Here is a 19,745-nt window from a genome sequence, read left to right on the forward strand (position 1 = left end):
GATTAAATCATTTCATTTTTCCATTTTTGATAGGATTTATAGAGAGCATCACTTCTAGGTGTAGATAAGTAAAATGGGGGTTAGCTTCAAAAATCAAAACATGCATGCAATCTATCTAAGCTAATCACAGAAACTCAAATTGTAAGCTATAATTCCTAGTCCTACCAACAAAGTGCAAAATGAATGCAAACCATGTGTCACTTCTTCAATTAGACCTTGTTGCTCCTTTCAATTCTAATGTGGATATGTCACTCTCGAGAGGCCAAGTGCACGAAATGTAGAAAGAAAAGGGGCTTGATATGCGAACCTTACTCAGAATGTGTGATTAAAGATGTTTGCTAGTTCCTAACTGTTGATGATGAACTGGATAGAAATGACAAAGTTAAGCTATTCAAAAACTAAATGTCTGGATAAATTGATAGAATAACAATGCAAAGGTTCGATTATTAGAAAATTGGACAGATGAAATTACATGAAAGTTAGTTGAAAATACGACAAAATAAGAACGCATAAAAGTTAGATGATTTGATTGAAGAGGAGTCCTCAATTTATAGAAAACTCAGAATTTGATGGACGGACGGGATTGAAAATATGTTTGATTAGATGGACGGACCTAATTGAGCGTACAATAGAGATGTCATTCAAATAAGGATGAAGATAGAAGAAAGAAAATGGGAAGATATTATGAGAATAAAATAATAAAATCTTTAATTGTCTTCTCATAAATACCAAATTAGTAGGTTGAAAATATTAAGAAGATTTTAATAATTAAAAATTATTAAATATCTTCATTCGAAAAGATAAATAGAAGAATTAAAAATAAATAAAATATCTTCATATGAGAGGATAAATAGAGATAATTAATAAATAAGATTTATTAATTATCTCCTCACAAAAAAGAGGATTTTGATAATAGATGCCTCATTTTCAAATTTAAAATTAAGATTGATGAGATATTATCAAAAAGATGAATTTTTGAAAATCAAAAAGGATATTAGTTTCCCAATTTTTAAAATCGGGAGGATAAATAGGACAAATAATTAAATAAATAAAGATATTTATTTAATTATGACACAATTAACTAATTGAATAATTTAAATAAATTATTCAATTATGGGAGATAGAAATTGAAAATTTTAATTAAATAATTAAGATTATTTAAATAAAGTATGAAATTTAAAATTAATTAAATACAATAATTATTTAATCAATATTAAAAGGGAATGATTAATTGATGAAATATTAAAAGAAGAATTATCAGTGAAAAGGGAAGGAAAATAATTAATTAAACCTAAAAGGAAAAAATAGTCAAACTAATGTCCAGAGACCTTAATTAAGGTCAAATTAAGTTAATTTTGGTCAAATTGGGAAGAATTGGGAGGAATTGGGAAAAATAGGGAAATTAGGTTAGGTGAGGGACAAATTGACATGTTAAAAAGGGAAGACATAGGCAATGCACATTTTTAGTGTCTACACTAGGCTAAAGCGATTGGAATTGTTTGGACCAAAAAAACATCTCCATGCCTCACTACAGGTTGATATATGCTATGATTGATAGTTATAATTTTATCATCATGAGGAAATTTCAAACACTTATGAATAGTAGAAGCAATCGCCTTCATGGAAGAGAGCCAAGGATGTCCCAACTTCACACAAAATTGATTGAATGTAAGAATGATAGCAAAGACAACATCTAAGCACTTAGTGCCAACCTCAATAGGAAGTGTGATAGAACCAATGGCAGGACAAGAGAATCCATCAAAGTTATTAGTTTGATTGTTTGTGTTTGATAGGATGATCACAATGTCTAGTTTTAGGAATGAAGTACCCCATTTAAGACGGACATTGTCTAGTTTCAAGTATATTGCAACTTGTATAAGACACATCATGGTCAGACAAAGGACAAGTTGATAGGTTGGTTGTTGTGACATGTTGATCTAATCGATAGTTGACTAGATTTCATAGTGTGAATGTTGATGTGTGATTTGATAAGTGTAGTGTAACGAGTTTTCCGTCTGTGTCTGCTCAAATATTTGTCTGTTGCAAAGGACAAGTTTATTGATGAAAGAATCGATAATGATGATTATTGCTTGGTTTTTTTATTATTTTGACATTTTTAGGATTTTTGTGGTTTTTTTTATGTTTTTGAAGAATTTTTCAAGACATTTTTTGGATGTTTTTGGAGTTGTTTTTCAAGACATTTTCAAATTTTTAGGATTTTTTCAGGACATTTAAGCTATGCACATGTGACATTGTCCATTTAAAGGACAAGGAATCCAACTATTGATCATGATAAAGAATATGCCCCTAGTGTCTAGCAAGGCAGGGACATTATGGATGGATAAATGGACTAACGAATTGGAAATGGGTAGAGGAAAGAAAATGGGAGCTTATGATGGAATTGAAGATGCTTTGGTTTCCAAGGACTATCCAACAATGGGATAGCATGTTGTTGCCCAGCTAAGAGATTGGACATGACAAGATAAGATGATAGCATGGTGCATTGCATGGCGTGTGGTCTATACGAAGGGACATGTCAAGAGATTTTTTTGAAACCATTGTATTTTTTTGTATTCATCTTTTTGTCCTTAGAATTGATCAAGATCAGTGAATGGATTAGGGGGATAATGATAAGTCATGGATATGATAATCAAGATAAAAAATAGATAAGGGATATGGATAGGCTAAGGGTGTAATAAGGGGAACCAATATGGACAAAAGGGATGTGGACAAGGTGAAGAAAATAGGACATGTGGTGCTTAGAAAGATCTTAGACTTGTCAAGATCAAAGATGGAAAAGGGAATATGGATGCAAATAAGGATGAAAGATGATAGGATATGATGTGATAGGATAGTTTGAACATGGAACATGCCCCCAAGTATGGAACACAAAAAGATGAAGGATTACACATGATGCCTGTTTGCCAAGTTTTCATCATGGTACTTGTCCAAGGTGCCTATTTGCTAGGTTTTCACCAATTGATGAATTATTTCTCCTTACAAGATTTTTTAGATCCTTTTTCAATTTTTTATACTTTTTTCGGGATCATTTTTTATTTTTGTTTTTGTTTTTTTGACATTTTCATGGAAGACAATGGATGCATGGTAGGACATGGAGGAAGGACTCAAGTGTCTTCTTGTTTGGATGGTACCCTTGAAAATTGTGTTACAATTGACCATGGCTATGAGAGTATGAGAATATGGCTATGAATGGATGATTTGGATGAAATAGGATAGGGATTTATGAAAAGGATTGGATAAGAGGGATGGAAGGATGTAAAAGAGGTGTCAAATAATGGATGGGATGTTGAAAAACTTGTGCATGAGTACAGGAAAATGCTAGCAAGATCAACATTAGCACACACCTTGAGGGGTAGTGGAGTAATGGACAAAAAGTGGATTTTGGATTTAGAAATTTGAATGGAGGAATAGCTATGGATTTTGGGACAGAAGGACCCAAAATGGATTTGAAAGATGGAAGGCATTCCGAAGTAGGGATTAGCAATTTTGGATGCCAAATCTGATTTTTCATTCGAATGTGCTTTGAGAATCCACTTGAGAATCCACATAGTTTTTGACTTTTCTTTATTTTGTAGTTCCTTGGAATGCATCACTTGTACAATGGACGTAGGAATCCATATGACTTTTGAATTTCCTTTATTTTTTTAAATGGGCCTTTGTGGCCTTCTAAATACTTCTTTCTCTTTTTTTTTGGATCATATAATGCTTTGTTTTTAATGTTGGAATCCAAAAACACTGAGAGAGGGGGTGAATCAATGTTCTACTGGAATGCTCAATTTTAGCATTATTATAACATGCATTCACAAACTAGTAAACCGGTACATATATAATTGAAAGAAGTAAAGAAATCAATGAACCAATCACACAAATGATTACCATAATACAGAGAGTCTATAAGTGGGAAACCTCAAAGAGGAAAAACCACAATGGGATTTGTGGCCCACAATATCAATCCACTTGCCATATGAAAAGATATTACATAATATGGGAGCCTGCACATGCAGGACGACTTACCGCCTAGAGTACACTGTTCAACACAAAGGAGTCTCACTGACTAAAGTCACTTTGAATAAGAAAACATAAGACTGAACTCATTTAATGCATCTGTTATGCCTAATTGAGTTCTAGTTCAAGCTCTGACTATTCCAATTCTGAAACACTTAAACCCTTATCAAAATAACCTTTGCATCCAAAATCATCTACAGATCATTACATAATATTGATCTCATACATAAATGACCTCATACACATGATCTTCACATTACTAACAACACCACATACTCCTATATCAAAAATGATCTAATCAACTGACCTATATACCCTTGCAATCCTTCATGACTCATGTTAGCTTACATAGATAATACAAAAATGATTATACATGTCGGCTTGTTGCATATATACATAAATAACAAAATGAATTATCGATTGTCGAATCTCCCAATGATGTTGGCCTCCTCTACTGGTACCATATTTGTTAGTTAACCTACTTGATTTGCAAATCATGTCGACCTTCAATTCTGGTACCCATAGAGTCCTTCCTACTAGTGAAGATACATGTCGGTGTCGGAGAAGCATCTGTTCGTGAAGTACCAAACCAAAGAATGAAGCCGAAACATGTTGCCATCAATGACAACATATGAAACTAATCAACTGGGTGTCAATTGCCAGCATTTACATGTTTATTAGATGAAACATGTTGATCCTAAAATGCATGTGAATTTCTAGACTTATGGATATTATCCTTGGCATCCAAATTGCATCCAAAGGGTGGAATTTATTGACGAATAGGGAAGATGTGAAGGTATTTTGGATAGGTTGATGTAAGTAGATGGTGGGAAGGTTCTCATAAATGTGTGCCTTTGTTCATCTTGATCTATGATAGGATGTGTGGGTTGTAAGCTAGCGAACAGAGGAATGTATAGACCTAAGATGGATGGAAGGGATGAAGGCTTTGGTTTGGGATATGAGGACCCAAAATGGATTTGGAGGATGAGAAACATGCATTTTTGGACTTACATGGATGGATGTGGGATTTAGCAGGGGTATCAATGTCTTGAGAGTGATCTATGTAACCAAGGCCATGACCATTAAGATTTTATTTGTTATAGATAGGTTCTAAAATGCCTTGTTCATGTAGGCCTAAACCTTTGCCTTGATAATGCACGCTTTGACAAATATTTTATTTTTATTTTTAAAACAACACGCAAGTTCATTTTAAGGGAAATATGGTATGGAATAAATGATAGGCTCATGGAGCAAACCAAATTGGATAAAGTTAGAGGAACCCATTTGATATGTAGGGGGTTCATGAATAACTTGTGCAGAGGTGTTGGGATCATGAGGAGAACTAGGAGGATCGATGGGATCATCTAGTGAGATGGAATCTTATGAGGGACATGGAGGATTAAGACATGGAGATGAAGGGATGGAGGGCTCTTAATATGGATCTAAAGGAATAATGGGATCTTGTTCAAGACATGAAGGTGAAGGGATACTTTGATCTTGACTTGAAAAGGGATCATTGGACTCCATTATAAGGGTATTTTTCTCTTGATTTTGAATGGAAACATTAGGAAGGATAGAAGGTATGTCTTGATCTTTCTTAGGAGGTGGATTGGCAATAAGACTTGGGAGGACAACATGTGCTGAGGCAGAAAGGGATCACCTTGGATAGGATGGTCTAGGATGATGGGATCATCAAAGGATATGAGATTTTGGTTGGATGTTGGATGCAATGAGAAAGCTATAAGATCTTGACCTTGATCTTTTTCAAGAATTATTTCTTTATTTTCTAGATCATCCTCTTGACATGGGGTTGGACTTTGCAAATGTCTGGGGGATTCTAGGAAGGAAAGAATGTTTTGACACAAGGTTGATGGAATTTGCAGATGTCTAGGGGGTTCTGAGATGGAACCAATGTTTTGACATGAAGGGGATGGACTTTTAATGAGACTCTCTAGAATAGGAGCATATGGTGTGATTGGGTCTCGAATTTCTGAAGCATGGAAGAGACTAGCATCATGAATTATGTTTTCTTGGAAATCTACTATGGATAGCCCTTAGGAGATTGTATCATTGGATAGAGGTGGTGCGGAAGACTCTTGTGAAACTTCAGTGGATGAGGAAATGGTGGGAGATATGGAGGCTACTTGAGGTAAAAAAATCTTGATGGGAAGAGCAATTTCTAGACATAGGTAGATGATTATGTTAAGAACTAGTCTCTTATGTCCAACCTAGTTGTTGAAGCAAATTGTCAAAAAATATATGTTGGTATTCTTATTGTTTGGGTGATCTTGTTTGTGATATCACTCTAACATTTTTGTGTTGTAGAGTAGATGTTGATTGACCTTGTTGTGTGATAGGTGACACATTGACCATGTATGATTGATGTCCAAAGAGTAATGTGTTCATAAATACACTTATGTTTGTTTGGGACACCCTTGACGATGTGTTTGAAGACATAGGAGGATATTCACTAACATGTGATGCGACCAAAGGTGAAGTTAGTTGTGTAATTATATGTGACTTTGGTAGGGCTTCGCTTGTCTTCACAATTACTTGTGGTAATGGGGGTTGTGTTGTTTATTGGATCAATTGTTGGACTTGCATTGTTGGAAAAGGATGACATTGTCGTTGTCTATGTTGTTGCAATGGTGCTATCAATATTTGTTGTTGTGCCCCTGGTTGAGTCATTTGACATTGAAATCTAGGAATTTGTGGCATCTGTTGTTGATATTGTGGCACAAATTGTTGTTGTGCTTGTTGAAATTTTTGGTCTAGTTGATATCATTGGATCATGAGTTGTTGTTGTGTCATTTGGTGTGTTGGTCCAACATTTTAATATGTTTAGGGTTTCTGAGGCTGATATTGGATGTATGCTTGCATAGTTGGATGTGTTTGTTGTTGATATTAGTTTCTCATGTTTATGCTCAAGAGGAGAGCTGGTATGTTTGATTTTTAGCTTGTACATCGACTGGCTCTAAGATTGTATTTGAACCCCTAAATTTTTAGAATAGTTTGGACATTCGGGATCTACTCTCTTCACTTTTTTGAACTTTGTATTCCAAAATCTCTATTTCTCAAGCTAGTTTTCCTTCAAGTGAAGAAAAAATAGGCATGACACTTGTTTGTTCCTTATAAGTTCGATGCATGTATTGGGACATGTAAAAGTTGGATTGACATGATTGATTGTTTGGTTGCAATGACATGGTCTCATGAAAGTTGGAAGTTTGATAGGGGTAATGTTGTGTCCTAGAAGCTTGAGATCTTGTTTCAACCATTGCAGTATATGCCATTTTTTTTGGTTTTTTGAAGTTTAGGGATGAAATGCAATGCAACTAAGGGATGGAGATGTAGCACTATTTTTAGGAGTTTTTAAAATGAGAAAATGCAACTAAGGATGACAGATGCAACCTATGTTTGTGAAATTTTTGGATTAAGGAATGACAAGATGCAATCCTAAAGGATGAAAATGCAACCTATGTTTTTGAAGATTATGAAAAACCTTAGGAATGCAATTCTAAAGGGGATTGAAATGGAATCAAGACCTTTAAAGGACAAAAGTACAAATTGATAAAAGGACAAATTGAAAAGTCTCACCTATCACTTGGATACTAAGCTAGGTTTGATGAGATATTGTTGTTGATAAAAGGACAAGGGTTGATCAAGGTCAAGACTTCCTAACAATGACTTTGGATATTATCTAAAAATTTGATTCTTTAAGTTTGACAAATCTAATTTTGGAGACTAAATTCAAATGTGAAGGTTGATACTAAGGAAATGATATGATTTAAAATGAAGAAAACAATGATATGTGCTAAAGGGAAATGTAAATGGACTAGTATGACAACTTTGGACTTGGACTAAGGAACAACCTAATTTTGAATATAATACAAAATGGAGATAATGATTTGACCTTATGAATTATGAGGATAAATACTATGTAAAATCTTATCCCAAAATGATGCGGGATTGATATAAACGATGATTTTTGAACAATGCTAGGATTGATCTAGAGACTAGGGAGGATAATGATCACTAAAATATTATACTAAAATGATATAGATTAATGCAAAGATTACTCTAAGACTTGGGATAATTACAATGACATGTGAATAAATCCAACTAAGGATAATGACAATGATATGGAAATGAGCCTAAACCAAGGATAATGATATGAAAATCGAAGATGAAACCTATGTTTGGTTGAAACAGTTTTTTGATTTTGGAGATAGTTTTGAGACATTTGCAATGTTTGAGTTTTATTGATTAGACAAGTTTATTTGTTTGATTGTTTGGAATGTTTGGATTGTTTGATTTTGATCGCTTGGAATGTTTGGAGACCCTGAACAAGTGTTTAGATTTTGAAAATGTTTAGCATAAATAGTCACAAAAGACAAAGTAGACAGAGATGGTTTATTGATTTTGATTATGAAATGAACACATTCAAGTACAACCCTAGGTTAGGAAAAGACAATACTTGTTGAATCCCCTTGCCTAGAATACCACATTCAGTTGGATAGATAGAAGCTCGATAGAACTAGCTCCCATCCACGACAAACACTTCTCAGGAATACCAAGCTTTGAATTTCTAAGGACTTGAAGATCTTGAGAAATTTACTATCTCAAGTTGAAGGGTACATTAGGGGTATCTTCAGCATGCTCATATCACAACACCTAAGTCAATAAGTAGAAGGTTTTTGGCAATCTAGAATAGCTGGTTCATAGTAATTTTTCGATAGGTCCAGTCCAACAACGAATCCACAAAGCAAGACACTTAAGGCTCTAATTGAGCTTATTGGTGCAGAGAAGGCCTCCACATACGTCGAATTCACTCAACACTCTAGCTGTTTGACCAAGTTTTTTGTATAGCGGCTTGAAAACACACCGCTCGAGATCATGCTAGGAGATATCATATCCCCAATATGTCCTAATTTGTAATACCCTTGTGAGGTGATCAAATCCCCAATCAAAGATATCCATGTACTAAAAAATAAAAAATAAGGTGTCGTTATCACCTTTCCCTCTCTCCCAAGACCTCAAAGGTAGGTGGAAAGGTACTCAACCCTATAGATTGAGCAAGCGCTCCAAAGACTGAAGATAAAAGTTCATTTCCCTTAAACATAGTAGTATGTGAGCTAATCTAATCAAAAGGCAGCCCCATGTCCATTCTAAACCAAATTGAAAAGATAGCAGTGGTGAGTTATGCTACTAAAACATTTGTTTGACATTCATTCTTTGATAATCATTCTATTTCAAGAAAATTAGTAGTTTATGAATTCAATCTTTGTCCCACAGATGCCACAAAGTTGCAAGAACTAATTAGTAGCCCAAGAAAATGAAATGAAACCTTAATCTAAGTGATTGAACAAGATGACTCAAGAATCCAAGTATACCTACCAACTACCCAGGAAATGACCAAATGCACACTAGAATTGACCAACTACACACAAGATTGGACCAACTGCATAGGAGTTTGAAACAACTACACAAGATATTGAACCAACTACATAGAAAATTGACAGAGCTTCAATTTTTCAATTTTGATGAATAAAACCCTAATTTAAGCACAAATTGACAAAAAGACGGTGAAAGAAGGTTTAATTTTGTTTTGTTTTTAATTCTTTAGGATTTGACCATGTAGCTTTTTGATATTGCACATCATTAGGGCCATTAAGCAAGCCAAATCTTGGAGTGCTCCTATAACTAATCCTTCTCCAACAACCTCTCCCCCCTTTCTTGTGCCTCCCTCCCTTTTGTTGAAGGCATCTCTAACAAACTCGCCAAGATTCTTAAAAAAAGAGGTATTAGTTGTTCCTTCAAACCCTTCAAAACATTGGGTTGACATTAGACACGAGCGGATCCTTAAATTGTCCCTTGAAAAGCACTCTTCCAAGACCAAACACCACATCCCCCTCAAAGACACCCAAATTGTGGCGGTTGAGGACAACTACTTTAGAGGAAGCTCAAAGAGGCCATCGAAATCCACAACCACCCCGCTAACCTCAATCAAGATGGGGGTTGGAATTTAAGAGTCTCCCCTTCTTAACCATCTTAGAAAACTGTGTTCTCCCATTCTTCTTGATCATGATCCCCTCCTCTTGTCTTCCCCATGCCCTTCCCCTTAATCCTCCTTCTTTCATTGGTTCTTTTCCTTTTGGTTGGTTGGTCTTCCTCTCTTGTTGGGTTCTTCTCTTTCTCTAATTGTTGGCTTATTTGTCTCTTGACTCGATTTCTTTGTGTTTGTTTTGGTTCTTGTCGCTTTTTCCTTGGTTATATATATTATATTCTTTCTGTTATTTTATTTTTTTTTATTTTTTATTTTTTTTGGTGTGTGTGTGTGTGTGTGTGTGTGTGTGTGTGTGTGTGTGTGTGTGTGTGTGTGTGTGTGTGTGTGTGTGTGTGTGTGTGTGTGTGTGTGTGTGCGTGCGTGTGTAAGCATATATATATATATATATATATATGCTTTTCGAGTGGTCTTTGTATATATATAGTCTTGTCCACCTTGTTGTTTTAGATTTTTCTTTGTGTGCTTTGTGTCTTTATATTTTTCTTGTGTGCGTGTGTGTGTGTTCTTCTATATATGCACATATATAGATTTGTATATGGGTATATATACTTTCTTTCTAAAATATGCATATATATGTATATATGCATACTTATTTGTTTTTTGTTTTTGTTTTTTTTTTTTTGCGTTTTTGGCTTCCTTATATATATATATATATACCCTTCTTTTTTTCCTTCTTTTCTATATTGTTTTAATTTGTTTTTTCATTTATTGGTGTTTATTTTGGTGTTGATTTATTTCTTTCTTTTATTTATAGTGTTTGTGTTTTATTGTCTTTTGTCCTTGTTCTTGATCTTCCATCTTTTTAATCTTCTAGGTCTGCTAACATTCTCACTCTTTGATCTCCTGCACTCTCACTTGCTCCCTTGCCATGATGATGGATCATGGTGTTTGATTCGAAACGTTGGCAACATAAAAAAGCTACACAATCAAATCCAAAAGAACTAAAAAAGAAATCACTATGGACTGTGGAAGTTTCTTGAATTTAATTTAATTTTGTTTTTGAGGTACAAGATTGGTCTGATTTTGAAATTGTTCACACTATTGTTCAAGTCTCCTTTGTTCTGCTCTTGTTCTCTTTGTCAAACTTGTCTTTTGAAGCTTGAAAAGATTGTAACCTGAAATTAAATGTTCAATTAGTCTCCTAATTAGGACTAGATGAATATTGTGAATTGAAATCAATTAGCTTCCCAATTAGGACTAGATGAAGATTGTAGCTGAAATTGAAATCAATTAGCATCCTAATTAGGACTAGATGAAGATTGTAAATGAAATTGAAATAAATTAGCCTCGTAATTAGGAGTACATGAAGATTATGAGTGAAATTGAAATCAATTAGCCTCCTAATTAGGACTAGATGGAGATTATGACTAAAATAGAAACCAATTAGCCTCCTAATTAGGACTCTATGAAGATTTTAACTAAAATGGAAACCAATTAGCCTCCTAATTAGGACTAGATGAAGATTGTAGCTTCAAATTGAAAGTTAATTGATTTCTTAATTAGAGCTATGTGAAATTTGTTGCATGAATCGAAAGGATTAATCTGGAGTCTAATTAGGTCCTAGATGAAATTTGTTTACAAGAAATTGAAAGTTAATCTAGGCCTAATTAAGATCTAGATGAAATTTGTTTAATTTTAGACTTTTTGATTCATTAAAATCCTGCAATATGCATGTCAGATCCTTTGAACTCTGCAAATCAAACTATTGGACAAATGTAAACCATGCACATGACATATTTAGTTAGGAAAACCCTGCATGCAATAAGAAATTGACTGATAACCAACATTGGTTCCCAACTGTGCAAAAAACCTAGCCAACTGTGTAGAACAAATAACCAAATGTGCAGAAAAGAAGCCAAATGTGCATAAAACTATGCCAAATATGCAGAAATCTAAGCCAATTGCATAGGAATCTAAACCAACTATGCGAAAACAAAAAAATACAAAAGAAATGTTTTTTTTACATGACCAATTGTGCAGGAGATTGAACCAAATGCATAGAACTGGGAACTAAGCGCGCAGGGATAGTGGTAGACACAAAATTAAGAAATTTTGTCTTGAGGAACTTGTAATTGATCAAAAAACTAATATTTTGACCTCTAGGAACTTGCAATTGATAAAAAAAGAAAGGTTTTGGCCTCCAGAAACTTGTAATTGATAAAAAAATCTCACAAAAAAGTGTTAAATTGAAGCATGATTCACGTCGAGTTCACTAGATGTAGACAAGGAAACTGGGGGTTAGTTTCAAAAATCAAAACATGCATGCAATCTATCTAAGCTAATCATAGAAACTCAAATCGCAAGCTAGAATTCCTAATCCTACCAACAAAGTAACTAAAACAAAGTGTAAAATGAATGCAAACCATTTGTCGCTTATTCAGTTAGACCTCGCTACTCTTTCTTTCGATTATTATGTGGTTATGTCACTCTCGAGAGGCCAGGTGTATGAAACGATGAAAGCGAAGGGTATTGACATGTGAACCTTACTTGGAATTTATGATTAAAGATGATTGCTAATTGCTAACTGTTGATGATGAACTAGACAAAAATGGCAAAGTTAAGCTATTCGAAAACTAGATGTCGAGACAAACCAATAGAATAACAATGCAAAGGTTAGATTATTAGATAATTGGATAGAATGAAATTACATGAAATTTAGTTGAAAATGCAACAAAATAAGAATGTATAAAAGTTAGATGATTTGATTGAAGGAGAGTCCTCAATTTATAGAAAACTCAAATTTAATGGATGGAGGGGATGGAAAAGATTTTTGGTTAGATGGACGGACCTAATTGAGTGCACGGTAGAGGTACCATTCAAAGAAGGATGAAGATAAAAGAAAGCAAATGAGAAGATATTATGAGAATAAAATAATAAAATCTTTAATTATCGTCTCATAAATACCAAATTAGCAGGTCGAAAGTATCAGGAAGATTTTAATAATTAAAAATTATTAAATATCTTCATTCAAAAAGATAAATAGTAGAATTAGAAATAAATAAGATATTTTCATATCAGAGGATAAATAGAGATAATTAATAAATAAGATTTATTAATTATCTCCTCACAAAAATAACATATTTTGGAAGATGCATACCTCATTTTTTAATTTAAAATTAAGATTAATGAGATATTTCCAAAAAGATGGATTTTTGAAAATCAAAAAGGATATTAGTTTCCCATTTTCAAAAATTAGGAGGATAAATATGACAAATAATTAAATAAATAAATATATCTGTTTAATTATGACACAATTAGCTAATTGAATAATTTAAATTAATTATTCAATTATGGGAGATAGAAATTGAACATTTTAATTAAATAATTAAGATTATTTTTTATTTTTTTGATAAAAGTGGCAGAGCCACTAAATATATTAATATTTACTTGGTTCAGGAGAGCATACTGATAGGAAAGAACCAGGAAGAAAACATTCGATTGTAGCTCTTGACATCATGAAATCCAAAAGAGTACATGAAACAAGAAAGACATCCTAAAGTTTGATATACATCTAAACCAAGCCTGCCCCTCCCAAAAAAATAGTAACATGATTTCACCAATACCCAAACCCAGATACAATTAATCAAAAACCCCACTCAAAGTCTGAAACCAAGGAAAAAAGCCACCCAAGCTAGCAGTCATGTACATCAAGCACCAAGACCATCAAAAACCAATCAACAAATGGAGGGTCCAGATTCACAACAACTAAAAAAAGCCACCATACGTACATCCCTACAAGAACATGCAAAGTAGTACATAGAGTATCCGGCAGAAAATAATCTGTGAGCAAACTGATAGATGTGGGTGTGCAGGTAGTCTTTTCTGAAGCATGATGTAAGATGATTAAGGGTGTTATGGTAATTGCTAGAGTTGTCAGGTTCGGCACTTTGTATAAGCTGGACACATACACTGTTGAGTGCAATAGCACTTCTATAAAAAGTAAATCTATGGAATATTTGAGGGTTTCACCTTCAATAGATGGAAATGGCTTTTGGGTACCTAAGGGTTCTCTTTCTTCTGAAGCAAAGTTACCTGCAGAGAAGACTATGTTATGGAACCAAAGGCTTGGCCACATTGGATAAAAGGGTCTAAGGGCCTTGAAAAATAAAAACCTTGTTGAAGGTTTGAATGATTGTAATCTTGACTTTGATTTCTGTGAGCATTTCATTTATGGAAAACCAAATTGCATTTAGTTTTACTTGAGTTCTCATAAAACTTGTGATGTTTTGGATCTTATTCATTTTGATGTATTTGGTCCTGTAGATGTTCCTTCGATTTGAAAATCCACATATTATGTTTCATTTATTGATGATTTTAGTAGGATATGGGTATATTTTCTAAAGAGTAAATCTGAAGTTTTCAATTGATTTAAATAATTTAAAGCAATTGTTGAGTTGTAAATTGGAAAGAAAATTAAATGTTAGAAGACTGATAATGGCAGTGAATTTTGCTCTAATGATTTTGATAGGTTTTGTAAAGACTGTGGCATTAACAGACAAAAGACAAGTTTGTATTATCCACGACAGAATGGAGTTGCAAAAAGAATGAACAAGACACTGATGGAGAAGGCTAGGAGTATGCTAAGTGTGTTAGTCTAAAATAAAAGTTTTGGGCTGAAGTTTTTGCCACTGCTTGCTACCTAATTAACAAGTCTCCTATATCAGCTCTTGTTGATAAAATGCCTATGGAAGCATGGTCGAGTCACAAGACTTCATTGAGACATCTTAGAGTTTTTTGTTGTGAGGCTTATGCACATGTGCCAAAGGAGAAGCAAACAAAGTTGGAGAACAAGGATGTGAAATGTATCTTCGTCGGGTACTGTTATGGTGTGGAAGGATGAAAGGATACAAGATTTGGGACCCTGTTGCACAAAAGGTAATTCATAGTAGAAGTGTTATTTTTAGAGATATTAAATCTCCTTCTATTACATTACAGCCAAAAAAGACTAAAAGGGAATATGTGATTCAATTCCCTTCTACACCTGAAAGAATTGAATCAAGACCCCTAGATAGGCAAGAAGTTGAGAAGAGCTCGTCTAGCTTTGAATCTTCAGAAGAGGAGGAAGAACCTCCAACTCAGCTTTTTTGAAGGTCTACAAGACATAAACAACCACCTAAAAAGTATTCATCTGATGATTGGAGATGTATTTTTTCTTTGAATACTAATGTGGATAAACCAAAATTTGTAGAAGGGGCATTAGGTATGAATGATGCAGAATCCTAGAAGATTCCTATGGAAGAAGTGTAGCGTCCTAAAATTGCGACACTTGCAATTTTGATTGCATTTGGGTCTTCACGATGGCGATGCAACACGGAACCTGAATGGAGACCCCGAAACTTGTTCATGATATCAAAAACTGCATTTCTTAGCACCCTGGCCTGATCCTCCTTGCACCCTGTTGTCCCGGGAGGTGGGACCATGGCGCCCAGCACCCTGGTCCTTCAGGACTAGGGCACCCAGCGCCCTGGTCCCTGGCCCTATTTTGGGCCCGGTCTCTTTTGGGGCATCGGGTCTTTAAGTTTGCAAATTGGAAAATACTGTTTCCTGGTCGGCCTAAGGTCGGGAAAATCAGTCTATCAGCCCTAATTGACAAGTATATAAACTACTTTTCCTCTCCTAGAAAGAGAGAGAAAAGAAAAAAGAGGGAAAAGAGGCAGAAACGATATTCAAACATTCAAGCATTCAAATATTCAAGCATTCAAGCATTCCTTCAAGCAATTGAGCATTCTAAGTCTCCATTCAAGGCTAAGTGTTGCATTCAAGACAAGGATTCAACCATTGAAGAGGAGATCACATACAACATACAACATACCACATACATTACACCTTCGCATGTAAGAATACAAACATTCTTACAACAAGGTATCAGTACTTGTTTACATTACAAACATTTACATTTACAGCATTCTCATTTCTTGGTTAATTCCAAAACCAGGGTTTGACCTAAAGGCAAACCCCTCAACCCTAACCCCCCAATCATCCTCTCTTTTCTATGTGTAGGTTGCAGGTACGCGGCTGTAATTGAAGATCTGGAATCCTTGTGCAGAGACGAACGGATCCCCCTTCGTTTCACTGATTTTTCAGAGGACCGTGTGCACGCCGGGCGCCATCGTCCCGTCAACTTTCGCTCAAATTTGCAGAACAGCACCGTCTCGACATTTTACTGCTAATTCCAGGTCCGTAGCTTCATCCCATATCCCTATTTCTGTTTATAAGTGAATCTTTCCTATTTTACATGCATTCCTAGTTCAATCTTTCTATCTACATTCTTTACAAAAGAGGGTATCCTTGATGTCTTAACCCTTGAAACTCATATAGAATCCAATCTTGCATTGTGTGGGATTGGATCTTGTGGGTTTCAACCCCTCTTTTGAATGTAAAGTCTCCCCTAAGTGAAAAACCATCAACCTTAGTGACTCTCCCTTCTCTCTCCTTGGAGTTGGGGAGGGGAGAACAACTAGGGTTCGATTTTTCCGCTTTACAAGAAGAAACACCAACTTTGAAAAAGAATGATACATGGGATCTTGTACCATTGCCTGAAGGATGGAAGCATGTTAGTTGCATATGGGTGTTCAAGAAAAATATTGGTTTAGATGGAAGCATTGAGAAGTATAAAGCAAGGTTGGTTGCAAAAGGCTACTCTCAGGTTGAGGGTGTTGATTATGGTGAGATATTTTCTCATGTTGCAAAAATGACATCCATTAGATTTTTGCTTTCTATTATTGTTTCTTATGATTTAGAGATTGAGCAAATAGATGTGAAAACTGATTTCCTTAATGGTGATTTGGAGAAGGATATTTATATGACACAGCCAGAGCACTATGTGGTGAAAGGCAAAAGTAATTTGGTCTATAAATTAAAGAAATCTTTGTATGGCCTCAAACCGAGTCCTTGGATGTGTTACCAGAAATTTGATACATATGTGTTGAATTTGGGATTTGAGTGTTCTAAATAAGATCATTGTGTTTATTATAAATATGATGGTGATCATTTCATGTATATTGCATTATATGTTGATGATATGTTATTCATTCGTAAAGGGAAAGATATGATTTCATAACTAAAGTCTCAGCTTGCTGCTAAATTTTAAATGAAAGATCTTGGTGTAGAGAAACACATTCTTGGGATGGAAATTAGAAGAGATAGAGTGAATAAAAATCTATGGCTAGGCCAAAGTAAGTATGTGAATTCACTGATACAGAGGTTCAACATGCAGGATTGTAGCCCATTCTTGATCTTTTTACAGTTGGAACAAAATTATCTATTGTAGATTGTCCTACATCTCTATTGGAGATGGAAGACATGAGCAGAGTTCCTTACCAAAGTGCAGTTATAATTTTGATTTATGCTATGGTCTGTACTAGACGAGACACTTCCCAAGCAATGGGATTTTTGTCCAGATATATATCTAATCCTAGTAGAGTTCACTGGGATGCAGTCAAAAGAGTCTTCAGATATTTGAAGGGTATCTCAGAGTATTCTTTGTGTTATCATGGTAATTCAATTGGAGATATGATTTCCTTTGATATTCATGGTTATGTGGACTCGGATTGGGCAGGTGATATTGATAGCAAAAGATCCACCCGTGCTTATGTGTTTACTTTATTTGTTGGTGCAATTAGTTGGGTGAGTAAGTGACAAGTTATGGTTGCTTTGTCCACTACTAAAGCAGAGTATATGGTAGCTACTCATGCTTGTAAAGAATCCATTTGGCTTAAGAGACTATTTTCAGACATTGGAAAAAAAACAAGGAGCCATGACAGTTTATTGTGACAGTCAAAGTGCGATCTTCCTAGCTAAGAACCAAACATTTCATGCCCAGACCAAGCAAATTGATGTTCAATATCATTTTGTCAGAGATATAGTTGAAAATGGTAGGGTGAAGCTGGTTGAGGTAGAAACTTTGATGAATGTGCAGATACTTAACTAAGGTTGTGAGCACAAAGAAGTTAAGATGGTCTTCGGAGTCTATGGGCCTCATGGCCCCTAGAAATTGATTTATTGTATCGATACTATCTACCCCAACTTTAATAACAATAATACCTCTAATTGAAATCTCAATCCGAAGTTTGGACATTCATATGGTAGAGCTTACTATTCTCATAGTTGGTGTTCATTTAGTTGTCAATCCAGGAACGTAAGACTTGAAATGGGTCTGCAAGATATATGCACTAAGCTCCTTGAATGATTATTCTCAATTACTATAAGAAAGGTAGGAATAGAAATCATAAATATTAAATGAAAGCTTTTCAAAACTCTGCTGAAATGAATTAATGGAAATAACAGGAATAACACCATTCTGCCTTGGCTACAGGAATAGTCAAAGGATCTGTTTCCAGTGGCTGCAGGAACATCCCAGTCATGAACTTCTACTGCAACTAAGTAAAAACTAACTTTAATAATCATAAACATAGGATCACTCACCAAGTGGGAACCCTTGGATTAGTGATATCAAACTCTCAGCAAAGAACTCTTAATAGATCAGAATAACATATTTTTATTCATTTCTTCTTGAAAGACAATTACATATCCAAAAAGAGAAAAATCCAAAATACGTGACAAAACTCTACTCAATCCCTTTCCATTCTGTCTAACTCTCATAAAAGAAGGGAGAGCTTATTATAAAGAAAAGACAAACTACAATGGATAACTATAATTACGCTCAGAAGAAAAGGTGGATCACTGTCAGATGAAAGGGGATAACAGAGAGCTTGGCTGCAGGAACTGTGGATCTATAACTGAACCACAGTCTTTGCACGCCAAAGAGATATTTTATAGATTAAACATGCACTAGAGTTAAACTCCCATGGTAAAGTACAACTACTTTGATTATGCCATAGATCGCGCTCGCTTGAATCTCCTTCAATTTGACCTCCAGCTATCTGACGTGATTCTCCAGTCCTTAGGCGTGAAAAAGAATTCTCCACCATAGCATCAATTATTATCTGCACTAAAATAGAAACAATATACAAGGACATGCATATGTATCTTACTTAACTAATACATTCATTAACTCATATATGAAATCATCCAAAATAATCTGCATATCAAAGGGACAAACCATTTGGCTGCAAGAAGAAATTGGCATGGCTACAGGAAGAAATTGGCAAGGTTCAAACATAATTTCTTAAGTTTAGTTTTAAAACATAGAGTACATATATTCAATTCACAATATTTTACTATCATAGTGCAACCCAAAAGATAACAAAAACCTAAGAGTCCTGATAAAAAAAATATGTCAATACACCGACTTATCATGCCCCCCAACTTTAAGGGTTTGTTGCTCCTACAGCAAAAGGAAAATTTCTAATTTTTGCTAAAACTCTGAAATCACCTACAGTGTTCTGTCCGGTTCCCTTGGAAGGCAAATTCTAGTAAAATCCCTTCATTTTCTCCAACCTGGACCATCTAGTTGTTTCTTCAACATCTACATCATAATTATGTTCTGTTGGTTGGCATGCCAAAAGTGGCCACATTAGGATAGGAGGCTGAAAGATTAATGGTAACCAATTATTGGATTTCTCCCTTCCTAGTTGTATGTACTTGGAGGCTCTCTGTATAGCTGCATGAAAATTCTGCAATGAATAGGGTTCTCCCAGTTTTAGATGATCTGGTAGATGATTCTAGCATTGAGTTAGTCCCTCTAGTGTTGTTG

The sequence above is a fragment of the Cryptomeria japonica genome, chromosome 4, assembly GCF_030272615.1.
Source record: "Cryptomeria japonica chromosome 4, Sugi_1.0, whole genome shotgun sequence".
Lineage (NCBI taxonomy): Eukaryota > Viridiplantae > Streptophyta > Pinopsida > Cupressales > Cupressaceae > Cryptomeria > Cryptomeria japonica.